Below are 24,396 nucleotides of genomic sequence, written 5' to 3' on the forward strand. Positions count from 1 at the left end.
CTGCCTTATTATACAATCCACGCTGGGCTCCCACCCGACCTTTTTTTTTTTTTTATTGAACCGGTTACTCAGTCATACTAAACATGGAATAAAGTGAAATAAATAAATATATAAAACTCGGAGTGCACTGAGTCTTTTCACTGTCAAGCTGGCTCAAATGTTCTCAAAGTTTATCGGAGAGCTTGGTTGCCTCGGTGAAAATAGCATTGTGCAGTGAAACAGAAAATAAGATGTCATGGCAAACTAAACATCTTCACTTTCTGGACAAATATCTAAGTTGACTGGACCATAGAGAGGGGCCTGGGGAATGACCAGAGGGAGGACGCCTGGCTTCCCCACCCCGTGTTTTGGGCCTCCCTGGGGTTCAGGTGAGCGGTGGGTGAAATTCACCGATACCTGACTCCCGCTGAAGGTTTTGGCAACTTCTGGCTGGCTCAGGTCTCCACTCGGGTGGCTCCTTTGTATGTTGTGAAACTGAAGGTGGTGAGTTTGCTGTGACAGTTTATTTTCTGTCCTACTGCACAGTGTTATTTTAACCAAGACGGCTTACTCCCTCCTTGATAAACTCACTGGGACTTGATATCTGCAAATGAATCCCATTAAAATGAATGGGTATTAAAATAACTCTGTGTGTGTGTGTATGGTGTGTTTAGAAAAGAGAGGGTGAGAAGTAGAGGGGAGAGAATGGAAAAGTAAGATCCACATCCACCTATTAGCTTGTGATTTAATCTCTCTACAACTCCCAATTAAAGTGGGGATAACAATACTGCGAATCTTGGAGAGGGGCCCTTTTGAAGATTAAATAAAATACTCGGATCATACAAAGCACCCCGTAAATAAAAACAAATGAGAACCTGGCCATATTAAGCACTCCATAAATGTTAACTACCATTTTACTTTTTATAAAAAGTAAAGAGGAAAAGAAGAAAAACAAAGAGAAAGAAATTTAAAAACTGAAGAGCACATTGGAGACAAAAGAGAACAAATAATCTTATTGCTTGTTTGGAGACCTACAGCTAATGGAAAGGAGCTCTGAGTCTCTTTCCCTTGTGGATTCTGGAGTTCTGTGCATACCGCGTGACTGGCAGCCAACTGCAAACTCATGAGTGAGCTCGGCTGACACCAGAAGACCCACACAACTAAGCCCGGCACAAACTGCCAGCCCACAGAATCATGAATGAAATAAATAGCTGCTGTTTTAAGCCCTAAGGCTTAAAGCCTTTGGGGTAGTCTGTTATACAGCAAAGTATCTGATACAGTATTGCTCATGATAATGCATTTAGTATCATCAAAAGCATTATAACAGTAATATAAATTGTGCAAAATTTGTATTACTATTACTGGAAAGTAACATGATCATAGTTTGAAAGGAATAGCTTTTCATTTCTTTATTAGTTCCTTACAGTCTATAATCAGCTCAGTCTTCCATTTAAGTTACCGACATACACACATTTAGAAACAGAGTTCAGACCGGACTTCTCCAACAGCTGTGGAAAACTCTAATTATTGGCACAGCATGATTCTGGGTCAGTATTTACTCCTCAACTCTTCACCTAGACATTCCTCATCCTTTGTGTCAATGAGGGTCCAGTTAGAAAAACAAAACCACATTAGTCATTTTAACAGAGGGGATTTAATATAGGGAACTGGCTAAACAGTTATCGGAAGATGAAAAAGGCGAACAAGGGAACACTGAAGTAAGAAGCCACATATCTCAAAGGCTAGGAAAGCAAAAGGGTAGAGGTTAAAGTGGTTTTGGAAACTAGAAGCTTGGAGGAGACTCGTGGAGTGGGGACTCTTTCTTCTCAGGAGAGGGCATGCCTACTTAGTGCTGACACTTCTGCAGGGATGGGACTGTTTCTGGGAATGCTAGAGGGGGCTGGAAACTGTAATCTACTGTTCCTGGAGAGACCCATTGCTGGAGCATCCTGATAGGAGTGAGCAGGCGAGCAGGAAGGAACCAGTCCTGTCTCCCTCTTGCCTTCCAGTCTCTCTCTGGAGCTCCTATTCATAGAACCTAACAGGAATAATTCATTTATGGTAAAGGACAGTTATGGTTTCCAGAGTTCCAGCGCCAGCATCACAGAACAGCACATAGAAGGGTGGGTTTGGATACAATAAGATACAATGGCTTAATATCTGGCATTCCCCACCTTTATCTTAAAGACACCTTGAGCATGGCTTTTTTCTCTTTTTTCTGTGTCCAGCTGGACTTGAAACAGCAATATCTCCATGCACAAAGTTGATACTTAACAACTTTTGGTTGAATGAATGAATATGAGGCTGTAGAGTAATTTTTTAAACACCTTCTTTGTGTCAGATGCTATACTGAGCACTTTTAATGTTTATCTTCTATAAGATTCACAACAACCATACAAAGAGGATAATAGTTCTCTTTGTGTCAGTCAGTGTCCAGCCAGAAAAGCAGAAGTCCACCTAGGTATTTCAAACAGAGGGAATTTAATACAGAAAGTGGGTTACAAAAGTTGTAAGTTCTGGAGGAACAAAAGGAGAAGGCGATGCTACCCAGAGCCCATCGGTGTGGGCTCACTGCTGAGGCTGACAGAGCCCTACTCCTGTGCCCCTGTGATGGGTATAACCAGTGCTATTTTTGCTGAGCACAAAGCTTGGATGCCCCTCCCTGCACGGGTCCTACAGCAGCTGCCTCAGATGTAGTAACCACTGTCAGTATTGCAGAGACCTGTAGTTACCTACTGTTGCAGCTTCTGCTAACGTGTAGCTGTCGCACTCCTCACTATTTCAGGAAACTGTGGCCACCTGCAGTGGGCTACAGTCCCAGTGTGGTCATGGCTAGATCCAGAAGAAGAAAAACAGCTTCTCTCTTCCATCTGCCTTCCAGTCTCTGTCCAGTGCCTCCCTTTGCCAGACTTTTAGCAGAAGTCTGCTGGCAAAGGAGTTTGGGAAATGTAGTTTTCAAGCTTCTAGCCTTGGCAGTATATAGAAGAGTATGGAAGAACAAGTGTGGGGCTGAGAGTCAAAGGTAAATATCTGGAACAGTCCACCCCATTGGCTACTCAGCATCTGTGTATACTTCTCTGCTCTTTTGAACTTTCACCAACAATATCCACAAACTCATACTTCAGTTTAACACAACACAACCATCCCTTATACACACCAATATACTTTTACTCTCTTCCTAAAAGGAAACAGGAAGTCCAAGTGTGCATCTCTGGTATAGACCTCAATTGGCCCAATTCAATATTTTGTTTATCTTCTATGGTCTAACAGTCTTATAATTCATTTCCATGTATATTACTTATGGTTTTTGCCAATATAAATGAGCAAAATCTTGCAATTATTTAGATGCATAAAACTGAATTCTTTAAGGCCAGATTTTAAGATTTTTGTCCCTAGAATTGTTGGAATCTGATGCTGGAGTGTGATACTGGATCTGAGTCTGAAGGCCATAAAAGGTGGAGAGAGTAAATCTTGAGAAGACTCTGCATCCTCTTGGAAGGCAACTGCTTTGGGTGAGGTTATTAACAAGGTCTTCTTGCAAGAGAAGAGTAGTCTTCTCAGTTGGAGGAGGAGGGACTGGCAAGAAGATGTGGGAGATCAGGAGTTTCTCAAATATGCATGAGTCCATCCAAATGACCCCATTCCAGTTTTCAGGGTCCCACCAGCTCCTTTCAAATCAATCCTCAAATGCTCATGTAAAAGATCTGATGAATTCATGAATTCAAATTACATTATAACTTTTCAAACTGTGGGACATAATTTTAGGATGATATCAGACCTGTGGCTAACAAGAAAAGTGGTTCCCTTAGTGCCATCTAAAGGATGGCCTGATCTTGACCTGAGCTGAGGTCTGTGACCACAGTTTGAGCTGACAGATTAAAGCCCTAAGCCATCATGTTCTTTCTGTAATGTCTCCAAGAAAATCAAAAAGACATCCCACCCAAAGTCTTGTAGCCATCATTCCCACCACCATCCCATCTCACTGTTACAGTAATCACTCCCATCATTGCTGACCCGTAATTACCCTCTGGGTCCTCTGTAGCAATCGCTGCTGTCCTGCTGCTCCCACTTTCAGAGTCAGAAGCAGAAAAGTGACTCTCTTTTCCTGTTGCTTTTACTCTCCTTCCAGGATCTCCCCATCAGCAGAGACTAATCTGCAACTAGCTGGCATCAGAGGCTAAAAAAAGACCATTCTTAGGTTTTCTGCTTTGGCAGTACAGAGAAGAACTAAAATGCCAATTGTTGGGCTAAGAGCCAATGACTTATTATTATCCCCATTTTAAAGATGAGGAAGCTGAGGCTAAAAGGCTTAAATAACCTGCCCAGGACATAATAAACAGAGACAACACAGTCTTGATCTCTCTGAATCCAAAGTCTGTGGTCTTTCCACTCTGTAACATGTTCCTGGAACCAATTTCCAGACAGTCTGAAAAACAACAGGTGCTGGAATTTGAGCATTTCCAGCCTTCCCATTCCATTTAGATTCACCAATCATTGCTCCTAACTGATTTGATTATGTTGATAGTACTCCTTGCCATCATGAAAGGTTCAAATTATGCAGAGACAGAGAAGATGCAGGAGCAAATTAAGAAGCAACTTTGGCACAGTGGTTAAAATCACAAATTGCCTGGGTTTGTAACCCAGCCTGATGACTTATTAGTTGTCTAACTTTGAGCATGTTATGTAATATCTCAGTGCCTCAGTTTCCTCATCTGTATAACAGTGGTAATACTCCCTGCCTCACCTACTTATTGTGAGGAGTAAATGAGTTAATCCACATAGAGCTCATCGAATAGTTAAATCTAGCTGTTATTATTATGATATCTAATTGCAGTTGACTACTAAGAGGCTCCTAAAGACACAGTATTAACTTCAAAGTCTTTCTCAAGAAAAAATGTATCAACAATAAATGCTGGAGAGGGTGTGGAGAGAAGGGAACCCTCCTACTCTGTTGGTGGGAATGTAGTTTGGTGCAGCCATTATGGAAAACAGTATGGAGATTCCTCAAAAGACTAAAAATGGCTTAACATATGGTCCAGCAATCCCACTCCTGGGCATATATCCATAGGGACCCTTAATTCAAAAAGATACATGCACCCCAATGTTCATAGCATCACTATTTACAATAGTCAAGACATGGAAACAACATAAATGTCCACTGACAGATGACTGGATAAAGAAGATGTGGTATATATACACAATGGAATACTATTCAGCCATTAAAAATAATAAAATAATGCCATTGGCAAAAACATGGATGGACCTGGAGATTCTAAGTGAAGTAATCCAGAAAGAGAAAGAAAACATCATATGCTATCACTCATATGTGGAATCTAAAAAAAAAAGACACAAATGAACTTATTTACAAAACAGAGACAGACTCAGACATAGAAAACAAACATGGTTACCAATGGGGGAAGAGGGTGCGAAGGGATAAATTAGGAGTTCAAGATTTGCAGATACTAAGTACTATATATAAAATAGATAAACAACAGGTTTCTTCTGTATAGCAAAGGGAACTATATTCAATATCTTGTAGTAATCTATAACTAAAAAGAATATGAAAATGAATATATGTATGTCTATGTATGACTGAAACATGCTGTACACCAGAAATTGACACAACATTGTACACTGACTATACTTCAATTAAAAAAAAAAAAACAAAAACGTATCTACCAAGAAGTCTCAAGAGATGTGGATCCAAAAACTCCCAAAAGTGAAAGGCAAGGGAGGACCCAGGTGTTCCCGAGAGAGGAGAGGCTTGAAAGAGAGTGAGGCCTGGACTGCAGGTGAGAGTCCACCATGGAGTGAGGTCACCCCGGAGGGCCAGGGAGAGCTGTGGTCCAAGGCCACACCAGCCTAGGGGAGGAGAACCAAAAATGCTGTTTGCTTCCTGGGCACCAGGGGAACTCTGGCATCAGGCTCTGTAAAAAATAGGGAGAACCAGGAAAAGAAGCCATCTCCCTCAAGCATCTGGCCAAGATGTGGTCTGGAATAAAGGGCTAGGTGAACTGTCTCACCATCCTCGCTGCTGTGCAAAACTGAGCCCTGCGACTCTGGGTTATAGCTGGGGTTGCTTATCCCTTATTCCCAGGCCTTTGTTTCATTCAACAGCTATTTCTTGAGCAACAACTTGTATGGCAAACTGACTTGGGCTCCTAATACTTTCTCCATTTTACAGATGAGAAAACTGGTGTGTAGAGAAGTTGGATGACTGACCCCATCACACAGGAAGATCTGAGGGGGGATTGTTATTTCCCCTGGGATATACAAGGGAAAAACCTAGTTTTCTCAAGCTGTACTGTCTAAGGAATCCCTAAGTCTTCAGTAGGGTAACAGAGAAGGCAGGAGGGAGGTCAGGTTGCTGCAAATTGTGTCATAGTTACTCAGGCAGTTGATTGGTGGGGAAAGCGTTAGGCAATACTCTTTGTCATCAAGCGGAGAGCTCGCTGCGTTCAAGGGGTTTGGTCTGAATCCTTTTTTGGGGGGTTGGGGGAAGGACAAGACAATATCCATTGATGATGTAACTGGGTTTCCCTGGAAAGTCTGGTGGCTTCTGCTTCTGACCCAGTAGAAAACCTGAAATATACCAATCTTGCTGGGAAAGAACAGGTCACAGCAGAGTTTGGCCCAAACCCTAGTCGCAGGTGAAGGAAGGGATTTACTCTCCACTGGTCCTGCATCTGTTTTATTATTCATGGTACCTGGACGATCGCACAGATAGGGTTAGGGAGGTCAGCACAGCATTAATATGTTGAATTGGGAGATGGCATGGGCCGGTGATGGACCCTGTCACACCAGAGTGATTCTCATTGAGGGGGTTTGATTTGATATTAATATTAATTCGATGTTTCTTCTCTTCTTCAAGAAACTTGTCCTCCCCAGATAGGAGATAGCCTGAATGCTAGCCCCATGCAAAGCAGTCATGTATGTTGGGTTTTATGATGGGAGTAGGAAGCTGGGGGCCAGGGGAGGGAAGATCAGATTATCCACCATCCTAGTGTGAGGCTCTACCCTGGTTGTCTGGGAAGGAATGTTTAGAGCCTTTTGTGGGAATTAAACAGGTTCCACATTTCTGCCCCAAAGTATAGTTCCCAAGAAAGTCTACTCAAAAGCATAAGAACCAATACCCAGGGAGGGATATGCCAGGAACTTAACCGTCCCCACTTCCCCATCTAGCTCCAGTTTAAACCCACGGTCCTCAAACTAGCTGCCCATTCAAGTCACCTGGGAAGCTTTTCTTGACTTGTGACACCTGAGCCTGAGCCCAGACTGGGTCAGGATCTCTGAGGTTGGGCCTGGGCGCAGGGGTGTTCAAAAAGCTCTCACATGACGCTAATCTGCATCCAGCGATGCAAACCACCAGGACAGGCTCTTTGAAATCTCTTCAAATGAAACAAAGGGGATAAAACCTCAAGGACCAATAACGCTGTAACATCCTGCCCTCCCAAGGCTGCAACGATGGGGTCTTCTGAGCAGGCATGAAAAGCTGACTTCCAGCCTCCAGCCTGGTTCTGGGTGGGTTCTCTACTTCATATACTCCTGGGTCTCCAACTTAGACACACAGAAGAATCACCTTGAGGGCTGGTTAAATCACATATGGTTGGGCCCCACCCCCTAGTTTCTAAATTCTGTGGGTCTAGGATGAGGCCTGAGAATTTGCGTTTCTAATCAGTTCCCAGGTGATGCTGCCTGGCAGAGGGACCAAACTGTGAGAGCCACCAGCAGACACAGATGAAAGTTTCAGCCAGTTGAGCCATGAGATCTGTGCGATGCCGCATAGCTGCTCAGACTGGCTTTTCCCATTGATGAAACCCGTTCTCGTCCAGCTGCTGCAGCAGAGCTCTAGGGTGGCCCCATCGGGTCATCAGCAGTAAGCGGGCTTGGGGCTCTGCCATTGACGCCAGTGTTTGCACTTGGACTCAAAGTTGCTTCTGGAGTGTGAGCTCCCCAGAGGCAGGGCTGTGTTCCTTCACATCTATATGCCTTCAGATAATAATAATTTCTAAGTGTTCAGTTTCTACCCAATGTTATCATCTGCCAAGAATGTAAAGATCACACTCTGTTCAGCTGTTAATGCTGGGGTCCATATGGAGTTTTACAAGCTTTTCCCTGCTTTTTGTTTTGTTTGGGGTTTTTGGCTCATGAATTTTATTTCTGTTTGCCGCTAAGAAATGTAAGAGTGGAATGGCAGTAAATTTCAGTTTAGTTTTGAAGGTCAAGAATTTAAAAATGGATCAGTTAAAACAAAGAAAAACAAACAAGCAAAAAAACAGAGCGGGCACTAAGTAAAGGTTTACTGAAGGAGGTTGGCCCCAAAGCCTAGCCCTGGCTGCGCTCCTGGGACCCGCTGAGACTCAGCAGAGCTGGCCTCTGTTGGAATTGGAACATCGTCAGCACCCTCACCGGTACCACCTGCTATGTTCTGTCTGGTTCTCTTCTCCTTTCAGCAATTCCAGGCATTTCTGCCTCCCCTAACCACCAACAGTTAACTATCCCATGTGCCTGGTTCTGGCCAATGGTCTTTAGGAGAAGTGACACGGGCCACTTGTAGGCTGAGACAGTGAAGAGACCTGCGTGTCTTTCCGAGCTCTCTCCTCCCTTCCTGGCCAGCGTGGAGACCTGGCATTGAGCTGGCCGAGCCTCAGATGGCAGCAGTCTGCATGGCTGGGTCACTACATGCAGGACAGCTGCTCTGGAGAGTCTGCTGACTCACAGGAGTGAGAATAAAATTGGCTGGGTTCTAGGTCCTGAGATTTAGCTTTTCTCCAGCACTTGAGCTGTTCGGCTCCTATTGTGCCGAATTTTTCTACTAAAGGCCTTCTTAGTTTTAAGTTCAACCTGAGATCTGATTAGGCACATTTTGCTCCAGCAAAACTGGAAAACAGTGCAAAGTCATCTTTTGTCGTGCTGTGGAATGACTGCTTGCATTTAGGGGAATGGGGCTCTGTGTGTTGCTTAACCCCGCCCCCACCCCCCGGCATTTGCAATATTATATTCTATCCCTGTAATTAGACGGAGGAGGAGGGGAGGTGGACGGGAGGGGACAGGGAGAGGGGAGAGGGTGAGTGGGAAAGAGAAAAGAATTTTCTGTGGATTAAAGAAGTTTGAGGCGTCTGTGATCATGTGGATACGTGCGGAGATTTGCAGGGATTAAGGAACCTTCTCAGCACCCATGAAATTTGATCTACGTGCTGGTAAGGGCTGTCTTGAAGGCAGGATTATTATAAAAATAAAAGAGGATCTCACGTTTGAGAACACACTTCTGTTTCCTTCCCCCAAATCTCTCAAGATAGTTACTAACCTGATTTTACAGATGAAGTCACTTTACCTAGAGATGTGGTCACACAGCTAGAAAATGGCACAGTCGGAGTCCCACCTTGGTCTGTCCAGTGCTCCATGTTGACAGAGGTAGACCCTCTTCAGTCAAAACCTATAAGCCCCCACACGTGTCAACCTGTCTGTGATCCCTGGAAGGGGACACTGCTGATGTCTCTCCTGAGGACCAGAACGTGGTCCCACTTTCTCCTTCCTCCCCGGCTAACTGCCGTCTCTGCAACCCCAGGCTCCCACTGCCAGGAAATGCTCTTATACAGTGAGCCACTGGGAATGGCTGCAGATACGTGGAGATGCTGTCACTGCTCCCTCCGCCCCAGCCCGGAACCCTGGAGCTCCCCCACCACAGGGTGCTTATGACATAAGCAACCTCACCTAGTTCACTCGGTATTCCACCCACACACCGTCATCTCTCTGTGCCATCCCATCAAAAGGGCTGGGGAGCGCTGCTCTGGAACACATCCTACTGCTGAGAGGGAAAAGCTGGTAGAGAAAAGGGCTGTGGTCTGGGGAGAAAGGAGATACAATGAATGGACAGTGGATATGAGGTTTCTGTAAATTACAAAGTACTACAAATGCTTATGTTATAATGTGTGTATATAATGACCCCTTTTGTGATTTGCATCTTGCTTCTTTTCAATTAATGGCATCTTGAATTGCTTTCCATTAGAGCACTTATAGACGTACACGTTCCTTTTAATGGCTGCGTGTGGTTCATCCTATGCTTGTACTGTATTTTATTTAACTAGTCCCCTGTTGATAGATGTTTAGGTTGTTGCGGGGTTAATTTGCTATTATAAATAATCTTGCAATGAACATCCTTACACATATGTTCTCTTTCTGTTTTTTTCTCTTTTTTCTTTTTCTTTTTCACATGTTTTGAGTACAGCTAGAGGATAAATTCCTAGAAAAGTAATTGCTAGGTCAAAATGTATACTCGTTTTTAATTTTATTAGCTATTGCTAAATTTACAGGCTTTAAAATGTGTATTGTCAGCTTTATTAATCTTTTCCATTATGGTTTATGGGGTTTGTGCCATGCTTAGGAAAGTCTTCCCTCTACAAAAAATTTCCTTCTAGTGCTTTTATGGTTTTATCTTTTTAATGTTTAAATCTTTGCTCCGTCTGGAATTCAAGTTAATGTAAAGAGTGAAATAGAGATCAGATTTTACTTTTTCCCAAATGGCTGCCCTGTTGTCCCAACACTGGTTATTGAATAATCCATCTTTTTTTCTTGCTGATTTGAAGTGCTACTTTTATCATGTACAAAACTCCCACATGTATTAGGTCTGTTTTTTTTTTTTTCAATTCTCTACTCTGTTCCATTAAATCTTCTAGCTAATCCTATGTAAGTTTAAATTACTGTAGCTTGATTATATATTTTAATATGTGGTTGGGTTAGTTCCCCCCTTGTTACTCTTCCCTTTTACAGACTTTCTGACTGTTCTTGTTTATTTAATTTCATATATAAACTTAAGTATGATCTTGCTGAATAAAATGCTGCAAGTATTTTGACTGAGATAACACAGAGGGTTAAGATCCATTTAGAAATAATTAAGTTCATTCATTAATCTTCCCATTTAATAGGAAGGCATTCCTTTCCATTTATCAAGATATTTTGTGTTATTTTTCTTCAGAAGAAAGTAGAGATTTTTTCCACATCTTGGCCTTTTACATATTACTTCAAACTTTATTCCTTTTGTGGGGGATGGGAGTAGAAGGATTATTTGGGTTGCAACAGTAAATGAAGTATTTTCATTTTAATATATTTCTAACTGGTTATTATTTGAATACAGGAAAACAACTTTTTATGTTAACTCTGCAGTCATTTACCTTACTAAATTCTCTAACTGTTTCTAATAGTTTTCAGTTAATTCTCTTGGGTTTTCCACGAATACAATCATAGAACCTAAAAACAGTGGTATTTTATATTTTCCAAAGGGAAGCTTCTAGTGCTCTGATATTAAGCATAATTCTGGCTTTGGAAGGGTGTATTTCTGTATGCATATTTACCCCAGCATGTATGTGTATATGCACACATTCGCATATATTCACATGCAAAAATATCTGCAAATTAATCAAGTTCAAGTTTCTATCAATTTATATTTTACTGAGAATTTTCTGCTGTAATTCATATCGAATTTTAACAAATGTCTTCTTTTATATTTATCCAAATGATCACTCTATTTTCCCTGATTTGACCTATTAATATAATGAATTACATGAAAAGATTTTTCTAACATTTAACCCTCCTTGCATTCATGAATGAATTCTACTTTTTCATGGCTTTGTTCACTTAAAGAATGACTATATTCTATTTGCGAACATTTTATTTAGGATTAGTGTTTCATCATTTATAGACTGATCAGTCTGTATTTTCTCTTTGCATCACCTTAAGCAGGTTTTGATGAGTATATTTCTAACTCCTTTATTGAAAGAGTTTGGAAGCATAGCTAGTCTTGAAATAAAAGTACATGTCAAGGGTGAAGAAAGGGGTGGAGTTTCAAATTTAAGGAGGGATGTGTTTGGGGAACAGGAGCTATAGAAGTGCCTGGAGTATGTGTTTGAGTGTGTGTGTGTGTGTGTGTGTGTGTTGGTGTGTATGTGAGTGTGTGTATGTGTAACTCAGAAGGGGCAGGACTGAAGGGGGAGGGGCCAGAAGGGCCATCAGTGGGCCAATATCAGATGAGAGGGGGTATTTTATTTCTTTCTACGATCTAGAACCTAATCCAGTTGAGCTGAGATCTCCAAACTTTAATTTAGCTTTCTATCAATCACAAAAAAATTTGCGCCTGCACCCTCAAATCTCTAGTTATATATTAAGAAACCTCAAGCAAAACTTGAAATATTTATCAAGTTTAATTAAATTTTATAATATACTATATCATGTCTCCCATAACTTTAAACACCACTGAAGAAATTACAGATTTTTTTTTGCTAACATGATATAGCTTTACCATTAGTATCAACTAAAGTTGGAACATACTCTCGGGGTCAGGTTGGTTTTACATGATCCTGAGTATGAAATTATTATAGTTTATTTTTTCCATAATTTCAATTTTATTTTTAATGCCAGCGTCACGTCAGATCTGAGTGGCTTGCTACGATTTTGACCTGGTCTTCGGGCTGCCACTGGGCTTGTCTAAGGTGTAACACATCCACTCACACGGTCACTTCTCACGGCTCACACGCCACCGCACTGGGGGTAACCAGGATCTAGTCCTTACTGCTATTTAACCTGGCACATGTGAACACATCACACACCACCCGACAAGCCCGCTGAGTGAGCACAGCACGGCCGACCCCCGTGAGGCCCTCACTCTCTTCCCTTAGGCAACTGGGAGAACCCATATGTGACAAGTGACTGTGTGACAAGTGTACTATGGAGGGTGCCAGTGGCAACCCATATATTAAAGGATTTATTTGTCTTATATGTTTCGATTCAAGTTAAATATAGATTATCAGTAATTCCTATTTAACCTTTGGAAAAAATCTCATGAAAGATTCTAATATTTTCTTCCGTTACTTGTGAAGAGGGTGTGAGGCATAGCTGGCCTTCTCTGCAGACTGGTGAAAAGTCTGTCGCTTGTACTTTGGCTGGCACAGCCCTTCACGTGTGCCCTGAAGTAGCCAGCGCCTTACTGGCCCCACGAGTCCTATCACCAAGCAGGTCCAGACAGACAGCTCCACACTCACAGGGCCAGGGAGGGCTGCCCCCTGGAGGTCACCAGACCATTGCCTGCCCCCAGAGGTCCTGCCACCTTGGAGTTCTGCCCAGATGCACCTGGGCTCCCTCCCCCTTTGACAATCTTTATGGCACCGCACATAAAGATGATGTTATAAGGGAAATTGAGGTCTTCTGACAACCACTTCTCCAGAGGTTTTGTGTTTTCTAAGCATTTGTTAACTGCAAAGCCACCAGAGGGCCCTAACTGGGAGAGTCCTAACGTGCAAAAGGGGAAGATATTACAGAATGGCTACAAGACTCGACTTCAGAGCCAAGCTGCCTGGGTTTGCCTTCAGGCTCTGCCACCTACTACCTGTAGAGCTTTGGGCAAGTTACTTAACCTCTCTTAGCCTCAGTTTTCTCATCTGTAGAGTGGAAATAATAATGTTGTAAGGATTCAAAGACAGTCCATGAGCACTTAGGATGCAGCAGTAGCTGGTTTTAAGCCAGTATGAAGATGACCTAAAGACAGCACTGGTCAGAATGGTCCAAGGAGGCACCAGAAAGAAGAGTTGGCGTCTCATCAGGGCCAGAGGCTCCTCATCCCATAATACCTAGCTTGACGAGGTCAGGGAAATCTGGCCACCTTTGTTCAGTGACGTATCATTTCCAGTATCATTTCCAGCTCTGTGAGCTTGTTTCTTCCAAATGCCCAAGGCTACTCAGGAGCTAAGATGCTACTTGCATTTTCTGACCCAGCTAATGAAGTAGTTCATAGTTTTACAGTGACTCTTCATACAAAGCTGCTATTTTATTTACTCATTTTTCTAATAAGTGAGTATTATATTTCCAAGCAAATGAAAAAGAGGAAATTGAAGGATGACTTGGGTTCTTGGGACAGTAAGAGATACTGATATTTTCAACATGAAATGATTCTATATATCTCATCTTGCAGTAAATAAGAACGTCTTTTATCAGGTTTCTGGATAGGGAAGAGGCATCAGGGGTCAGAAGTTGAAGGAAAATGTGTGAGAAGAAAATTCAAAATTGAGAATATCCTCCTCATGAATTAATTTTCCCTGAAATGAGTGGGGAAGGCAAGTATTTATTTTTCAATTTCCATGTTAGTACTGATTACAGAGTGCCAGGGCTCTATGGGAGCACAGTTTGAATACACTGTGAAAATCTTTTGTAAGTTCTTCATGGTCACTACATTTTTTTACTATGTATTTTTTGATTGTGATAAAACACATGTAACCTAAAATTTCCATTTTAGCAATTTTAAGTGCACATTTTTGGCTTGTATTGTTTGTTTTATGAGGGGGAGGTAATTAGGTTTCTTCATTGATTTCTGCTTGTAGGAGGTACCGAGGTTTGAACCCATGACCTATTGGTTGCTGAGTGTGTGCTCTGCCACTTGAGCTATACCCTTCCCCCTCCATTTTAGCAATTTTAAAGTGTATTATTTAGTGGCATTAGGTGCATTCACAGTGCCGTGCAACTGTCACCACTGTCTAGTTCCAGAACTTCCCATCACCCCAAAAGGAAGCCCTATATTCATTGAGCAGTCACCCCCCCCCCCCATTCTGCTCTCTTCCCAGCTCCTGGAAACTGCTAATCTGCTTTCTGTCTCTATAATTGGTCTCTTCTGGCTATTTCATATAAGTAGAATTGTACAATTGCTATGTGTTTTTAAAACATTAATTATTCAAGCTGCCTTTTGATTTAAAGTGGAGAATGATGTGTGCTTCCTCCTAAGATTCCACTGAATCTAAGAGATTTCAATACATTTTAAGATACTGGAAGGTAAATGGAGAAGAGACACTGAAGTGTGCATTGAGCAGAGAACCAAGTCGCCCTGAGAACCCCAGAGAGGGACATGGAGGTGTCATGTGTGTGGTGAGGCATGGGACCAAAGACAAGGAATTAACCCCAAAGATGAGCACAAACCAGTCAACCTCAGTCAGCCATCACCCACCATTTTAGAATGTCAGCAAGCAGGTGTCTACCCCCTTGTGAAGCTGAGAGATTTCTCTGCAGGTGGCCCTTTGCGGTGATACCTAGTGGTTGCTCCAACAGCCGAGCCTGTTTAGCCCAGATCAGAGCCACCAATTAGCAAAGCCTGCCCTAGTGGCCCCCAGCTTCCAATTATTCTCGAATTGCCACATAAGCAGGAAAAGACAATGAAGAGGCATTTTGAAGACAACTTCCAGCAGGAAAACAATGAATTAATGTATCCAAAAAGAAGACTAAATTTGAGCAAAAGGGATAAGTCAAGGGATTGGAAAATAGAACTAAAACTTAAAAAAAGACCCACACAAACAATGTGGTCTCCAAATTAGTATCCTAACTGATATCCTCAAAAATAGGAGAGGAAAATGACCGTAAGTAAAGGAGCTCTAAGAGAACAGGAATGAGCTCTTGGAAATTAGAAAGGTAATAGATGTTAGAAGAGAAAATGGAGAACATTTCTTGGAAAGGCGTGAAGAAAGTCAGAGAAATTGAAAACAAGAAATACAGAGGATCTAATCCAGGAGGCCCAACATTTGATCCAAAGTTGTGCTGAAAGGGAACCCAGAGCGAATGGAGGTGCGAAAGTTGTTTTTAAGATACAAGAAAATGTCCCAGAGCTGAAGGATAAAAAGGGAGACTCATTTAAAATACCACTAAGTACCCCAAAGACTGATTTTAAAAATGGCTTACATCGAGGTACATTATTAGGAAATTTCAGAGCCCCAGGGATAAAAGACAATTCTAAAAGCATCCAGAGCAGAAAGAAAAGGGACATCTGCAAAAGGAATGAGAACCAGAAAGACAGAAGGGCACCAAACTGCTCAACAGTGGTCCTGCGCCCTAGAACACGGTGGGGCAGTGGCTTCAAATTTGCGAGAGAAAACTAATTTTCAACCTAGAATTCTACATTCAGCCAAACTATTCATTGAATATGAGGAGAAAATGAAGACTTTTAAATACATATAAAGACATAGATAACTCCCTGTCCAAGGATTTTCTTGAGTAGAACCAGGCCTGAATAAGAAACAGAAGTTAACGGGATGCAGGAAGAGGGGGAGTCAACCCGGGAGAGCCCGATGGAGCGGTCCCGGAGCGCTCGGTGCAGAGAGACCGGACAGTGACGGTGCAGATCGCAGGGGCAGCCAGGGGTAGGGGGTCTTCAGGAAAAAGGGATCTCAGTACAATGCCTTATATGATGAAGCATTTGGAAATCATTAGAGTATGTTGATACCTGAAAGACAGCAGAAAATTAGAAAGGCAGTTAGACCCACCAGACAAAAACAAACCAAAAACCAAAAAAAACCCAAAAAACAAAAAAACCCCCAAAAAACCCACCAAAAAACCAAAAACAACAAACAAACAAACAAAAAAAAAATATAAAGAGAGGAAATGTTAGGTTTGTTTGGCCTCACTGTGCACTGGGCACCCAAACTTGAATTCAATAACAAGAAAAACTGATGCCAAGCCAATGTAATACAGTTACAAAACACATTTAGATAAAAGTTTTCAATGAATTGCTGTTAGGGATTATCACTCCTGTTGTTTCCCTCCAAAAGCCTGGTGAATGAAATTTTATTTAAATAAATTCTTTTTACTTCAAAAAAAAAAAAAAAAAAAAAGAAGAGAGAGAGGAAATGTAGTCACAGTGGTACTCTTTGCTTTGCAGAGGACACATTTACTGTGTCATATGATGTAAACTACCCATTATGGATTTAACAAAAATAGTGAAATAATTATATTGGGAGGTTGTGGCCAGAGGAAGGCACAGCCTAAGAGAGTTAAAAATCCATTAATCTCAACACCATAATCAATAGATTATGTCGCCAGTGGATAAATCAAGAAATAGTAGTAGAAGAAACAGCTCAAAAAAGTTAAAAATGCTGGCATCAGAGGAGCAAGAATAAGGGTGGGAAGGACTTGGGTAAACGACTCCTATTTTCCCTCTTTTTAAAAATGCAATTAAAAAAAAAATGCATGTATTACATTGATAAAAATTAAGCAAATAATAAGAATCCACCCAAGCTGAGGTGTGAGAAGAACAGTATATAAATGGCATTTAGAAGCCAATTTATTTGTGATTAAGACAGCTATGCTGTACAACTGTAGACCATCTTAAAAATTTTCAAATCCTCTGACAATTGAAAAATGGCCTCCTTAGAAAAGAAGTTGAACCAGCACCTGACAGAAATGAGCTTCTGTCCATTCCAGAAGAAAATTCATTGCTCATTACGAGGGTGTCTCTATCAACCTCCAAGATGAGTTGTTCAAGTGAAAATTTAACAGTTTTAAAACTTTACAGAGACCATGAAAAGCCTTTCTCACGTTGTAAATTCCAACCTGGGGGGAGGCATGAAGTCCACACAAATTCTGGCTTCCTTCAACTTAAAGTAACTCAGCGTGTAAATCCTTAGGAATCAAGATGAATACTAAAAGTGAAATACTTTCACCTTTGTGAAGGAAGCAGTTGAGCAGCATGCAGGTCAGTAAGGAAGGGATTTTCAGTTCCACCCAGCATGTACTCACAGCCAGTATGGCTCCAAAAAGAGCCTGGGGGCTGTCCAAGCAGTTGCAAGTGAGCAGAAGGGAAAGCAGGGATGTGGCTGAGTAAGTTGGGCAGGAAGAGAATCTCCTCTCTCTTAGAGGGAACCCTTCTTGCCTCTAAAGCATCATGGACATCACAGGGTGTATCAGTCAGCTCAGGCTGTCTAACAAAATACCCCAGACTAGGTGGCTTAAACAACAGGAATTTATTTTCTACCAGTTCTGGAGGCTAAAGTCCAAGATCAAGGTGGGTTTGCTTTCTCCCAAGGTCTCTCTACTTGGCTTGCAGATGGCATCCTCTCTGTGTCTTCACATGGCCTTTTCTCTGGGCTCAGGAATCCCTGGTGTCTCTTCCTCTTTTTATGAGGACTCCAGTCACATTGGATTAAGGCACCATCCTTATGCCTCATTTAACCTTAATTACCTCTTTAAAGGCTCTATCATCTCCAGATACTGTCATTTTAGGGGTTAGGGCTTCAGTGTATGAATTTGGGGGAACACCATTCTGTGCATAACACCAGGGATGAGCAAAGAGCTATTCTAGAGTATGTTCTGATTAACTCTGGTGGGAACCAAATGACAAAATGGCCCTGCTTCTAAGGCATACATAACCTCAGAGCCTCTCACTGAAGAACACACATCAGTCAAACCTGGAACCAGCCACGAAGCTGTGCCCTGGAAGCCACAACTCTTGATGGGCAGCTGTCAGTGTCCATCAACAACCTCAGGCTCCTTAACGAGGGCTGCTGTGTGATAGCATCATGGTGTGGATACATGAGACGACCAGTGGGATGCATTTTTAAAAGAGCACATCTGATTTACCAAGGTTCAGTGATTTGAATGAGGAATGAATAGGAAACTGACTTGAACAGAGCTTTCTGTTTCTGTTCTCCAAAGAAAGACCCCCCCCCCCTCCTGGATCATGATTCTGAAATTGAAGAAGGAAGGGCCTGGATAGCTCAGTCAGTAGAGCATCAAATTTTAGTCTGAGTGTCCAGGGTTCAAGTCCCTGTTTGGGTGTAGGTCCCAGCTTTTAGCATCCAGTTCCGATTCCACCTTTACAAAGCATGAGTAATTTCACACAATATATAGGGACAGATTGCATAGGTGACGTTGAAGAAGGAATCCCCAGTTCTTTGGTAAAGGTTACTTTGGAGACAAATGGATCTTGGCATAGAATACCTGGGTGCATACTTGATGACCAGAAGTTGTACAGGAAAGGAAAAAAATTCAGATTTTACTGTATGATTTAGCTGTGTTAGTGTTTAAATGATTATAATAATGTCAACACAGAATACTAATCTAACCAAAACTAAGATTAACTCTAGTAGGAGGTTCATGAATGAGAAGGGTACTTGTGTACGGTTGACCAGAAAGTAGGAAAGAGATCTAAGTCCCCATCTCTCTTACAGAGAGGCCAGTTAATCCTCATCTTTGAGAAAGGGAAGTCAGCAAATGATGCCTAAAGTGGAAAAATCATGCATTTGCAATATAGATGTGTTACTTAGAAACATAGAGGTAAATCCTAAGATAATCAGCTAGAACGGGAGAAAGCGATTGCCTGTGGGGAGATGGAAGAAAGAGATGGAGAAAGGGCCTGCTGTTTTGTTTTATTTTTTAAATAACATACTTTATAGAACTAGCTGAAACTTTAAATGTTGGGTATGCAAAACTTTGATTTAAAATAAAAAAATAACATAACGTTATAAAGGGGAAAATGAAAGGAAAATAAATCATGCTGACTCCCTTTCATTTGTCCTAAAATGACTAAACAGAAAAGGCAATAGCCCCAGATACAACAGTAGTAACAGTAATAGCCACAACACCAAGGCCGCATCCGTTAAGGCTTTGCTGAGAAAGTGTATTCATTCGATAAGCACTTATGGAACACCTCCTAAGCGCCAAGCCAGGACGATCATGATGGTCAAGGTTCCCATTCATAGATTTTACATTCTAGTGGAGTAGATGGAAAAACACATGAGCAATGAAATAAATAGGATTATTTCCTATAATGTGAGTACTTTGAGAAAAATACAGGGTAATGGTCTAGAGAGTAACTAGGAGGAAGGAATGATTACTTAGACTGTGTAGTCAGGGAAGGCCTCTTTAAAGAAGTGAGGTTTGAGCTCAGACCTGAGCAACGAAGAGATAGCCATGAGAAAGGCAGCGGTAACTGAATGTGTAAAGGCCCTGAGGCAGGGATAAACTTGATATGTTTGAGGAATGGTCCAGCAGCCAATGCAACCAGATTGTGGTGAGCAAGAGAGAGGAAGCATGTGATGAGGTATATAAGGTAAATTTTATGCTAGATTTGAGGGAAAGTTCTAAGAATTTTTAGGGGAGTAGTAATAGGATCTGATTTACACTTAAAAAAAAATCAGTCCTGTCTGGGTGAAGGCTGAATTGGGGCAAGAAATGGAAAGAGGGGGCAAGAGTGGGGTAGGAGGATTAGTTTGGAGACTCTTACAGAATTTGGGACAGGGTGTAGGCTGTGGAGGTAGAGAGAAGTGGGCAGATTTGGGGTAGGAATCTCAATTTAATGGAATTCTAAAGGGCAACTAAGAGGTTGATGGGGTCACCTCCGAAGGAGTGGGGCAGAAGAAAGAACGTCTGCTTCTGCATTTGGTTCCTCAAATTCCCAGTCTCCCTTTGACATATGTGAACAGAAGCTCTAGTCAGGGGCAGCTGAGGGACCTGAGTGATTATACAGGGAATAAAGACTTGCCAAATTGCTTTAAACTCAGCCCATCTCCATCCTGGCTTTCACCACACTTGACGTGAACGTGTAACTGAGCTTGTAAATAACTGCGCTTGGAGGCAGAGCTGGGAATTACGCCCCTCTAGACAGCTATTCAGAAGCTGAGAGAATAGAGCCCACTTGCTGTAATGCTATGCATTAAAAAGCACTTATGCTGCTAAAACCAGCATTAGAATTGCACATAAACATCGCTGTCATGCTCTCAATGGGACTCTGGAGTCCAAGCGGGACTCTCAGAGCCTGCGGAGGGGAGAAAAGCCATCTCAGGCGGTGCAATGATCTCTCTCCCCGACGGCCCACCGAGCAACACCGCCTCTCACTTGCGGAGAAACCTCCCCATAAATGGGGAGAAAAATGAGCTTATTTCCAAGCCAAGATTAAACTGGGTCCACACTGTGTGGAGATGATGGGTCTCCAAGAGAAGAGAAATGAAAACAAGGCAAGAAAGTACATTCATCCTGGGGAGGTGGGCAGGTCGGTCCAGGTGTTCCTGGGAGTTCCGTGCAGTGTCCTACACATGCCCAGCACAGAGCAAGCTGTCATGGATGGATGTGAGAGCCACATGCTTCTAAAGCTCTAGTCTCAATAACCCTTTAGTCATTCAGTTTCTGTTTAAGCATCGAATGAATCGAATGGGCCAAGTCTCAAAAAAAAAAAAAAAAAAAAAAGAAAGAAAGAAAAAAGAAAGGCACCGGGCATCAGGTGTGGGCAGTTGGCTGCATACAGACTACATCCATCTCATTCTGGTAATTCATTCCCTAATGTGATCCACAGTCAAGAATTATCCATGACCAAACAGAAGGAAGTAAATCAAGATCAAACAGTTGTCTGGGGTATCTCTACTGGACCACTAAGGAAATAATTGCTGGGATTAGCCTGCTGTTCAAATAATTGTCAACTCTCAAATTTACTTGATTCTTAAAAAAATTAAAAGAGATATTTCTGAAACATCAAATGCCCAGCTGGGGGTGGGGGGACAGGAAGACCTTGGACTAAGAACGCTGCCCTAATGTGGGAGCAGCCTGTCTGTACTGTGCCTCATTACTCATCTATAGGAAGGAACCAAATTACTACCAGTCTTGAGAGGAGAACACAAGGACAAATAATATGTAAGAACACTCTACTTCAGGTCCACAGGGTGTGAAACTCATGGAAGAGAAAAAATTGTCAAAAACAAACACACATATCCCTCTCAACCCTTGAAGCAGATTTTTGTCACTCAGAAAGCCCTTCACTGGCCTTTGTCTTTACTGCCAACATGATTCTTACTTTATCTATAGTTATCAGTAACTTATATATGGTTCTGCAACAAATTAAAAGCAACATATATTAAGGAAATGTGGACCTTTAAGACAAACACATGACATTAACTAGAAAAAAGATGGAAAGCTCAAATCAGACATAAATGTATCCAACCTCATGTTTTATTTGTGTATCTAAAAGAGATACAGAAGAAGAAGGAAGAAAAAGAGACAGCAAAATTATATCACCCCTTGGCAAGAGCCAGCAAGACCTGGTTAAGTTATGTTTCTGGTCTTCCCTTCCTGAAGACAAAAAAAGCATGTCAAACTTTTCAGAAATTTAGCAAAAGAATGTCTAAGGTCAAAAAGTTTTAGGCATTTCAGTGGCACATTTCTGGAAATGTTCTCTGTCTTTATCTAGATGGATTTACTCGGGTGCATACTTATATAAAAAATTAGCTGTATGCTGGAAACTAACACAATATTGTAAATCAACTGTACTTTAGTTTTAAAAAAATTGAGCCATTAATATAAGATTTGTTGATTTATTCTGTGTATGTTATACCTCAGTTTAAAAAAAAGTCCTAAACAATTAGGGATTAAATTCTAGAAAAATTCATTTACCTGGGACATCTTATTTCCTGGGGTTGCCAGATAAATGATCATTTTGTTTCTTATACATGTTCATTGTAAAAGTAGCCACCACTGGTGAAGCACTTACCAAGTACTGTACCCTTTGCCGATTGCTTTGTAGTAAGCTTATTATTTAATATTCACAAATTCCCTGTCCTTAGTAAGAACTGAGGTTCAAAGAGGCTAAAGTGTACGATGTGTAACAACAGAAAACTGTATCTGTGATGCTGGCCCATCTGTCTTCTGAATCATTGTATTCCTGGTACATAGCCTGATGTCTGGGATTCAGTAGGTACAGATGACACTTGAATAATGTGGGTTTGAACTGCACAGATCCACTTAGACTCAGATTTTTTTTTTCAGTACTAAATACTGTAGTACTATATGATCTGGGGTTGGTTGAATCCGAGGATGTGAAATTGTGAGTACAGGGAGCCGGCCATGAAGTTTTACACAGATTTCAACTGCTCAGGAGGTCGGCATCCTTGACCCCTACAGTGCTCAAGGGTCAACTCTACTCAACAAATGTTTGTAAAATGAAAAATACTTTGTACAATGTCATGTAAATGAATATTGAAAGATCCCGGCATGGACCTCGAGTTGACTCCAAAGACCATGTTCTTAACTAGTCCACAATATCCCTCTCAAATGAGACACGTGAATCTGCGTATTAGCCTAAAACAATTATCAGCCAAGGTTAGGAACACCTAATGGAGGTATACCGTACCAACAAAAAAGTGTATAAAACATAGCTATAAGTTTAAAGAAGAATAACAAAGTGAACCATCAATGCGTCACCACATGTGACATCATCAGTACATTAGGGGCCCTGCAGGTGCCTTCCTTGACTGCATCTCCACCCCAGATCACTAGAGGTGCCCATACCTGGATTTTGTGTTTATTAATCCTCTGCCTTTCTAGCATGTTGGTATCTTTAAACTCTGTAGTACTTTGTTTTGCCTGCTTTTTAACTCTAAGTGGCAGGTAACCTTTCTGCTGCTCTCACTACATCGATCTTTAACTTTGTTGACTTATTCAGTTCATTAGTTTCTGCATTCCTCTAATCCATCAGCTCCTATATTTCATGTTTATTAGTAATTAAATTTAGTAATTACATTTAGTAATTTAAAATGTAGTCATTCTGTTCCTCATATCATCATCTTTTAAATCTCTTTCTCTTTTCATTGACCCTCTCTAGCAGGATACTTTGGGCTGATTTATAGCTCTTGCTGATTTCCTCGATGTAAATTTTCTCACAGTGGCTGGCTAATTTCAAGCTATCACCATGATGCCACTGAACACAGAGCTGGGAAAAAATGCACAAAATAGGCCCCTGTGAGCTGGTACGAGCCAACTCCAGTACATCCCTGAACCTGCAACACAAAACCTCAACCCTGGCTGAACACAACTAAACATTTTCTCCCTCATTGTGCCTAAATGTCCTTATGTTCTTTTACACCAGAGTAACCAGTTGGGCCAAACTGGAACAGAAATCAGAGGGGAAAGGAATCTTTGTATAGTCCTTGCAGGTCAGCACCTTCAGGGCAGAGAACAGGGCTGTATTTGTTTCCTTTTTCTGCTGCTACAAATTACCACAAACTTAGTGCTTAACCAACAGAAATTTATTCTCTTATAGTTCTGGAGATCAGAGGTCCAAAAGGAGTCTTACAGAGCTAAAACCCAGGTGTCAACAGAGCTGCCCTCCTTCCAGAGGTTCTCGGGGACAGTCAGTTTCCTTGCTTTGTCCAGAGTCTAGCGCTACCTTCCTTGGCTCATGGGCTCTTTCCTCATCTTCGAAGCCAGAGGTGGACATCTTCTCCCTCTGACTCTGCTCCTCTCTGCTTCTTTCTCGTTGCCTTCTTCTCTTCCATGTCAAATCTCCTTCTGTCTCTCTCTGATAAAGACACTCTAATTGCATTGAGAGATAATTCAGGATAATCTCCCCATCTCAAAATCCTTAACTTCATCGCATCTGCAAACTTCTTTTTGCCAAATAAGCCACCATTTGCAGGTGCCAGAGATTATGATCTGGATATCTTTGAGGGTACATTATTCAGTCTCCCACAAGGACGGAGGAAGGCAAATAGTGGATCTGAAAGAGCAAATGGAAGCGACCCAACACCCCTTTACCCCACAAGCATCCCTTCTTAATCCTTCCTTTAGTGAAAAGTTCTTGTGTCTGGTCCCATACCATTGTAGAGTGATATCAATTTGTTCATACTCCCT

Source organism: Camelus bactrianus, chromosome 1, assembly GCF_048773025.1.
Source record: "Camelus bactrianus isolate YW-2024 breed Bactrian camel chromosome 1, ASM4877302v1, whole genome shotgun sequence".
Classification (NCBI taxonomy): Eukaryota; Metazoa; Chordata; class Mammalia; order Artiodactyla; family Camelidae; genus Camelus; species Camelus bactrianus.